This window comes from Megalobrama amblycephala, linkage group LG23 (assembly GCF_018812025.1).
Source record: "Megalobrama amblycephala isolate DHTTF-2021 linkage group LG23, ASM1881202v1, whole genome shotgun sequence".
NCBI lineage: Eukaryota > Metazoa > Chordata > Actinopteri > Cypriniformes > Xenocyprididae > Megalobrama > Megalobrama amblycephala.
In genome coordinates, this window is record NC_063066.1 from 26,970,672 (window position 1) to 26,979,138 (window position 8,467).

The following is an 8,467-nucleotide window of genomic DNA, read 5'->3' on the forward strand; positions in this document are numbered from 1 at the left end:
CTTTCTTATTTAAAGGTGATGTGTGTCCCAGGTAAAAAAGTAGTATACTTTAGTGTATTTGAAATATGAATGAAGTACATTAGAATACTTCTACTTGTTGTACTTTATTTAAAGACTATTTGATTTGTACTTTTTAAAAGTATACTTCAAAAAAGATGTAATTAAGTTCAACTTAATAGTCCAAACAGTAAGTATACTAATTTATCAGTAATCAAATTATTTTTTAAATGTACTTTTTGAAAGTGTACTTTGTTGTTAATGTATTTTAAATTGTATTGAAGTTTATTTTTTTTAAGTGTATTAAATTTGACATACTTAGAGTGGCAATTCAGTGTAGGCTACTTATGGGAAGTATATATTTTTTGGAAATTAATTGTTAGTATACTTTTTTTAAAGTGTACTATGTTCTTACTTCATTAGAAGTGTGACTTCTGTACACTTTATACAGTACACTCTAAAATAAGTGTATTTTTAGTGGCATATCAGAGTAGCCTACTCTCATAAAATATGTTAAAATACAAAAATGTATAGTGGTAATTTAGTGTACTTTTAGTAAGTATGCTTATTTGTAATACAAAGTATAATTTATTAAAGTGTACACTGATTTCACTTCATCTGTAGTGTAATCTTAAGGCCAATTCACACCGCGCCAACAAACACCAACAAACGCCAACGAACAAGTTGGCCGTTGGATTTAGAATTCTATGAGAAAAAACTGTCATGTTCACACCGCCCCAACAAACACCGACCAACGAGTGACGTCTGACTGGGAAAATTCCACAACTACACAAGTAACCATGTTAACAATATGTCAGGTTAGTTTACTATATTAATAATATAGTATCATATATATTTTCATTGTATTAAAGTATTGAGGCAAAACAAAAATACTAACCTGGAATCCGAAGCGCTGTAGCCATCGATCTGATCGTAACCTATTGCGCTGCGGTTGGTATACCGGTTTTTAAACTTTTTTTTTAGCGCGACCCTTTTTATTAACGAGACCCATAAGCATATACAACCATGTAGCTAAACAAGTCAAAACGAATTATTAAAAAACGAAACTGAAGGTAAACCTGCGTTGCTCTCATGGTGGTTATAACGTTACCTCTCTCTTTCGGTGAAGTGGAGCAGCTGCTCTTGCTGAATGGCACGGATTGCACTATGGACTATTGTACCTTTTTATATATATATATATATATATATATATATATATATATATATATATATATATAATATAATATATGTATATATATATATATATATATATATATATATATATATATATATATATATATTAACTGTATTTTATTTTTTATAACGAACAAGCTGCGATGTCACGTTTCCAGTGCTTTGTTGTGTGTGCGTGAGGCGCGGGCGCGATCAAATAGCTGTCTTTGCAGGGGACTTCCCTCATTGTCATGGAAACGGTTCGTTAACAGGTCAGATTACGTCAGAGTTGGTTGCCGTCTGTTGGAAAACTGTTCACACCGCGCAGACATTCCACGACCCGACAAACGCCGATTAAACATGTTCAGTCGGGTGAAAACCAATTCCGACCAACGCCAACAACGGCCAACAAACGCCAACAGGGGTATCACACCAAACCAACAAACTCCAACAGACGAGTTTGTTGGCGTTTGTTGGCCGTCGTCGGGGCGGTGTGAATTGTCCTAAAAGGTTTATTAATTTAGAGTCAGTCTGTTGTTCGTTATCTGGCTCGGCTCGGTGTTCATCAGTTCTCTCTTCACAGCAGTTCAGTCAGTGTACTGTTTGAGTACATGAATTACTCGGGGATATTGGTTTGTTTGAACTCAGAGGGAGTGTCAGCCACATTAAAAAAGTTAACAGCTTAAGTCATTTGTGGATTAATGCGTATTGGAGACGCGAACCGTTTAAAACGATTCAGTTCGATTTGGTGAACTGGTTCAAAAAGATCCGGTTACATCGAATGATTCGTTCGCGAACCGGATATCACAAACTGCTTTGTTTTGAACTCTCTCTCACAACAGACACGGAAAAGAAGAAAATGCTGAATAAAGTCGTAGTTTTTGCTATTTTTGGACCAAAATGTTTTTTCGATGCTTCAAAAAATTCTAACTGACCCTCTGATGTCACATGGACTACTTTGATGATGTTTTTCTTACCTTTCTGGACACACAGAGAGCTCTTGGACTAACTTAAATCTAAAATATCTTAAACTGTGTTCCAAAGATAAACGGAGGTCTTACGGGTTTGGAACAACATGAGGGTAAGTTATTAATGACATAACTTTGCTATTTGGGTGAACTAACCCTTTAATTTGAAGAACATGCATGTTCACGTTATGTCTTGGAATACAGACCTGACTTCCCAGATTACAAATTTGAAAATCCACTTAACTCTGCCATTTTTGCCGTCATTGACTACTGTTAATAACGTTACTTCTTGTTTGAATTTCACTGAGTAAGCAATATGGTAAAAGTGACAGTGGGTTGGTACGGATTAGGGCTGGGATAAACGATCTTTTTTTTTTTTTTTTACGATTAATTTAGCGATTATTTTTCGGTGCGTCGATTAATCTAAGGACTCTTTTTTTTTTTCTTTTTCTTTTTTTTTTTTCAGTCCGATTCTATTTCGGTTTGATTCGATTATCGATAATCTCCCCATTAATTGACTAATACCAATTTATAAAAAGTCCAAAATAAAAGACTATACAAGTGCAAAGTAATGCATTCTTAGTCAGAGGTAGCGTTCGATAAAACCTTGAAGCCTTAAACACACAGGCCTAGCTTACTAAAAAAAAGTGCATCTTGTAATTCTTCTTGCAGATGAAAATAACAACATATTGATGTCTAGCATTCAATTAAAAAAAAAAAGGTCACCCAAAATACTTGTTTAGAGCAACTGAAAGAATACAGTAACCAATGTAAACTTGAGGACTTTAAGCTAACACAGAGAGTGCTTTTCCAACAAAAAATAAATAAAAATTAACAGCGACAGTGGGAACCAGCAGCCTGTCATGGTGTCCTTCCTGAACCAACAGAATTTAACATTTGTTGAAAACGCATAGCTTACTGAAAAAAGTGCATCTTTTAATTCTTCATTCACATAAAAATAACAACAACGTATAGTAGTAATACACTCTGCCACTCACTCACAAAATACTAATGTAGGTAACTAGAATTTAATAAATGGAACATTATTGTAAAGTGTACCAATTTGTTATACACCGATTCAGACGTCTCATGAGTTCAGTGTTGGGCAGATCAGTTGTTTTAACCATTCATTTAAGTGAATCAGTTCAAATGAGTCATTAGTTCGTGAATCGGACATGTCATTATTGGACGTGTAGCCTACGGCAAGCGCTGAGTGATTATCCCGGCAGTTTATTTTTTAGCATAACTTACACTCCGCGGTAATTCAGCAAAAAAAAATATCTCAGAATGCTCCACGTGAAACTTTGTTCATCCCAGCCCTGGTACGGATATAACTACAAGGCCTCTGGCAAATTGGCGCAGGTACCAATACTGTGACCACAAGTGACATATTGTGTTTATAGGCAACCCTCACAGGGAAAGGAAAAAAAGGCGAGCTGAAGGAGCAGCTTGAGCCAGAAAAAAACAACGCAATTTTAGGTACAGTAATGTCATAGTTATGAATCCAAATCCATTGTCATGATTGATTGACAAATCCATTATAATCAATGATTGTATTTCAATGTTATACATTGTCTATCCTGTTTTAATTCATCCCCATGTCTCTTTCCTGTTTTCACAGATGCAGTGAGGGAGCGATTCCCCAACACCGAGGTGGCAGAGATCCGGGCCCTTCTACGGAGGAAGTGCAACAATGAGAGCTAAAAGGCCTCTAGTAACTCAAGTCAGAGCTACAGGTGCTGGTCATATAATTAGAATATCGTGAAAAAGTTCATTTTTTTTATTGTAAATTATTTTTAAAAATGAAACTTTCATATATTCTAGATTCCCTACATGTAAAGTAAAACATTTCAAATGTTTTTTTTTTTTTATTTGTTGATAAGAGCGTACAGCTCATGAAAGTCCAAAATCCTGTATCTCAAAATATTCGAATATTTTCTAAGATCAATCAAAAAATGGATTTTCAAAACAGAAAAGTTCAAGTTCTTTAAAGTATGTTCATTTGTACACTCAATACTTGGTCGGCAGCACATATTACAGGAAATGACTTGCTCCTAGCACAAATTACAGCATCAGTGAAGTGTGGCATGGAAGTGATCAGCCTGTGGCACTGCTGAGGCACTATTGTGCCTTCAGATCATCTGTATATTGTTGGATCGACTGTTTCTCATCTTTCTCTTGAAAATATCCCATAGATTCAGGTCAGCCATGTTGGCTGGCCAATAAAGCACAGTAATATCATGGTCAGCAAACCACTTGGAAGTGGTTTTTGCACTGTAGGCAGGTGCTAAAGTCCTGCTGGAAAAGGAAATCAGCATCTCCATAAAGCTTGTCAGATGGAAGCATAAAGTGCTCCAAAATCTCCTGGAAGATGGCTGCATTGACTTTGCACTTGATAAAACACAACGGACCAACACCAGCAGATGTCACGGCCCCCCAAATCATTACTAACTTCAGAAACTTCCCACTAGACTTCAAGCAGCTTGGATTCTGTGCCTCTCCAGTCTTCCTTCAGACTCTGGGACCATGATTTCAACATGAAATGCAAAATTTACTTTTATCTGAAAAGAGGACTTTCGACCACTGTTCACTGTCCAGTTCTTTTTCTCCTTAGCCCAGGTAAGATGCTTCTGACGTTTTTTCTGTTTCAGAAGTGGCTTGGTAGTCCTTTTCCTGAAGATGTCTGAGTGTGGTGACTCTTGATGCGCTGACTCCGGCTTCATTCAACTCATTGTGAAGCTCTCCCAAGTGTTTGAATCGGCTTTACTTGACAGTATTCTCAAGCTTGTGGTCATCCCTGTTGCTTGTGCACCTTTGGCTACCCAATTTCTTCCTTCTAGTCAACTTTGCATTTAATATGCTTTGATACATCACTCTGTAAACAGCCACCACATTCAGTAATGACCATCTGTGACTTACTCTCTTTGTGGAGGGTGTCAATGATTGTCTCCTGGACCATTGCCAAGTCAGCAGTCTTCCCCATTAGTGTGGTTTCAAAGAACAAGAGATACCCGGAATTTATACTGTAGGGATGGTCATTTAATGAAACTCAAAAGTAAATATTCTAATATTTTGAGATACTGGATTTTGAACTTTCATGAGCTGTATGCTCTAATCAACAAATTAAAAAAAAAAAAACATTTGAAATTTTTTACTTTACATGTAGGGAATCTAGTATAAATTAAAGTTTCATTTTTTAAAATAATTTACAATGAACTTTTTCACGATATTCTAATTATATGACCAGCACCTGTAGATATGCATGTGTAGTAAGTTGTTTGCCATTGTTCTGTTCCCGGCATTTCAGAGAAAGTCGACTGTTCAAGGTTCCTCCTTTTGCCAATATCTGCTTTTGTGTGTTACTTTTGTGTTAATAATAAAGATCCTTTTCTGAAATGCAATTTGTAATCTGTTGATTTAATGTACTTGAACTGAATTGTAATGTTATACACTTGTAGTGTAATAACAACATTCATGCTTAAGTATAACAAAATGGGGATAAAATTACAAATTAAATGTACTTTCAATTTGTTTCTACCTTACACTATAATAACATTGCACTGAAAGTACGTGTCTATGATGTTTAGGTTGTAATTGAACTTCACTTCGAAAACATTATTATTGTCATAGTGGGACACTTTAAAAGCACTAAATATAGTTAGGAAGTGCATTTGTAGATCACTTGAAATGTTACAGAGGCATACTAAATTAACTGTTTATAGTAATTATAAGTATGATAGCAGTATGCACAAAAATGTACTTAAACACAACTATAATTTGCACTTCAATGCCTTTTTAAGTGTATTTCCATTAGAATGGCAATACAATGCAATTGTACTGTAAGTGTGCTTAATTGCTCATGAATCTTGATTTTCATTAGTGTATTTTAGTGCACTTGAAGTTTAAAAAAAGTTGTTCCATTTTAGTATACTATTTACACTAGAAGTGTAGTTAAATAGATGTTAAGTTGAAGTTAATACATAATTGAATACACTTAACTATACTTGGATTTGACGAAAATAGTACAAAATGTAGAAAATATACTTAGTACACTTTATTAAAGTATATTTTTAATAGAATTCTTTTTCACCTGGGGTATCTTTTAAATGTAAGCATTAATCCATCCCTTGAGTATCTTCCACTCTTCCAGGAAGGCAATCCAGTCGATGTTGGAATGTGGCTGTAGGCAGCGGTATAAGCTACTTGAGTAATTGTACTTCATTACTATACTTAAGTATCATTTGGGGAACTTGCACTCGAGTGCTATTGAAACTGTAAAAAAATGTGCTCATTCTCTGTTACATTCCAAGGTAAAAATTATACTCCTTGGAATTTCCTTTAGGCCTTCAAAATATGATGTACACTTTTTTTTTTTCTTTTTTTTTTTTAAGGTCATCTTGACTTCAGTCAATTCGATGAAATTGCATTCTCGGCTGAACTTTAATAGATTTAGTTGACATCCATTTCACTGTAAACTACAGTATAAGCCAGATGTAGGTTGATCTCCCTGAACATTTAATTTTCACATACAGTTGCAAGAAAAAGTATGTGAACCACTTGCAGAATCTGTGAAAATTTGAATAATTTGAACAAAATAAAGGAGATAATACAAAATGCATGTTATTTTTTTTATTCAGTACTCTCCTGAGTAAGATATTTTACATAAAAGATGTTTACATATAATCCACAATGAATAGATGAATTTATTAAAATAACCCCATTCATAAGTATGTGAACCACTGATTCTTAATATTGTGTGTGGTTACCTGGATGATCTATGACTGTTTGTTTGTTTGTTTTGTGTTGGTTCTTCATGAGTCTCTTGTTTGTTCTGAACAGTTAAACTGAGCTCTGTTCTTCAGAAAAATTCTCCAGGTCCTGCAGATTCTTCAGTTTACCACCATCTTTTGCATATTTGAACCCTTTACAGCAGTGACTGAATGATTTTGAGATCCGTCTTTTCACACTGAGGACAATTGAGGGACTCAAACTCAACTATTAAAAAAGGTTCAAACATTCACAGATGCTCCAGAAGAAAACACGATGCATTGAGAGTTGGGGGGTGAATTTTTTTTTTTTCTTATTTTGTTTAAATATCCTTTTTTTTTTTCATTTAGTACTGCCCTTCGGAAGCAACAGAAGATACTTTCATGTTTCCCGGAAGACAAATTAAATACAATTTACCTTGATCTTCAAATTCCAAATGTTTTCACCAGCCATCTATTAATGCATCATGTTTCCTTCTGGAGCATCAGTGAATGTTTGAACCTTTTTTAATAGTTGTGTTTGAGTCCCTCAGTTGTCCTCAGTGTGAAAAGACGGATCTCAAAATCAATCAATCAATTTTTCTGAAGAACAGAGCTCAGTTTAACTGTTCAGATCAAACAAGAGACTCACAAAGAACCATCACAAAACAAACAAACAAACAGTCGTAGATCATCCAACCCCACACAAGAATCAGTGGTTCACATACTTATGAATTGGGGTTATTTTGATAAATTCAGCTATTCATTGTGGATTATATGTAAACATCTTTTATGTAAAATATCTTACTCAGGAGAATACTGAATAAAAAATAACATGCATTTTGTATTATCTCCTTTATTTTGTTCAAATTATTCACATTTTCACAGATTCTGCAAGTGGTTCACATACTTTTTCTTGCAACTGTATATATATTATTTTCCACAATACAAATGGGTTTTATGCATGAAAAATCGTCCATTTATCTGTTACTGTAATATGAAGTTCATTACAGCTTTTTGGCCAGAATTTTATTGTCGGTACACTCCAAATAGGAGTGTGGCTGATGGGAAAAATATAAGTTTATTTCTTGTTTCTAAGATCTCTTTGAAATATAACTGAGCATTTGTAAAATATATATTATAATATGATGAAATAAGTGTGTGATGGATGTTGCTTGTGATGTTGTTTTATCAGAATACACAGCAAATTTTGAATGGCCATCAGTAGAGAAAGCCCAACAAGGACTAGTGGGTCCTTCTAACTAAATAAACCTAGACCCCTGGATCTAAAACATGTCAGAACAGGGAGTCATTATTTTTGCAATTCCATCTGGTGACCCTAGTGACAGAGAAATTAACCCCTTCACCTTTAAATAAGAATGATCTGATCTGAAAGAAGGATGATATTGGAAGTTGAGGAAGAAAGAGACAGAGGGAGAGAGATTATCTATGATTCTTTCTCTGATGTGTAATTGGCCTCTTAAGAGGGGGAGAGTGAGCCAGAGAAAGCTGATGCAACAATAACGTCCCAATTCTTCCTCTCTCAGCATGTAAACAAGGCTCGATTTTTGTAAGCCAAAAAAA

The 8,467-nt window shown here is 34.8% G+C and overlaps 1 long non-coding RNA gene across 1 annotated transcript; it reads left to right on the top strand.

Annotated features, from left to right (window-relative positions):
• Positions 1-1,349: 1,349 nt before the first annotated feature.
• LOC125258984 lies at positions 1,350-3,984 on the top strand. The gene is made up of 3 exons (XR_007182705.1): positions 1,350-2,251; positions 3,542-3,617; positions 3,760-3,984. It is a non-coding gene; the product is annotated as an uncharacterized LOC125258984 (long non-coding RNA).
• The last annotated feature ends 4,483 nt before the right edge of the window (positions 3,985-8,467 follow it).